This window comes from Penaeus monodon, chromosome 29 (genome assembly GCF_015228065.2).
Source record: "Penaeus monodon isolate SGIC_2016 chromosome 29, NSTDA_Pmon_1, whole genome shotgun sequence".
Taxonomy (NCBI): domain Eukaryota; kingdom Metazoa; phylum Arthropoda; class Malacostraca; order Decapoda; family Penaeidae; genus Penaeus; species Penaeus monodon.
In genome coordinates, this window is record NC_051414.1 from 22,221,026 (window position 1) to 22,221,322 (window position 297).

Genomic DNA, 297 nt, shown 5'->3' on the forward strand with positions numbered 1-297 from the left:
CCCTCCAAAAAGAAGAAAAAACAAATCCACGCCAACCATCTCGCTCGCCCGCCCGCTTTCCCTCCGCTCTCCGCTCATCCTTCTGGCAGGAAATTCGATAGAAAAAATTACGATCTTTCTCTTCGGGAACAATTTCTTTTCACAAGATGGGAGAAAAAAATGTATGGAATTTGTAGAATTTGACAAACCTCATTTGCATAGTCTGTTTTTTTCCCGCCCAAAAAAGTTCCAGGATAGAAGTGGGCCATTCATTCCTCGTGACGTAGAAGGCGCATGCATTGTCACGTGACTACTTCG

General features: G+C 44.4%; 1 protein-coding gene across 4 annotated transcripts in view; it reads right to left on the bottom strand.

Moving 5' to 3' along the window:
- The window catches only part of LOC119592021 (carbohydrate sulfotransferase 1-like), a 107,787-nt gene that overhangs the window by 16,440 nt on the left and 91,050 nt on the right, over window positions 1-297 (bottom strand). The window lies entirely within an intron of this gene.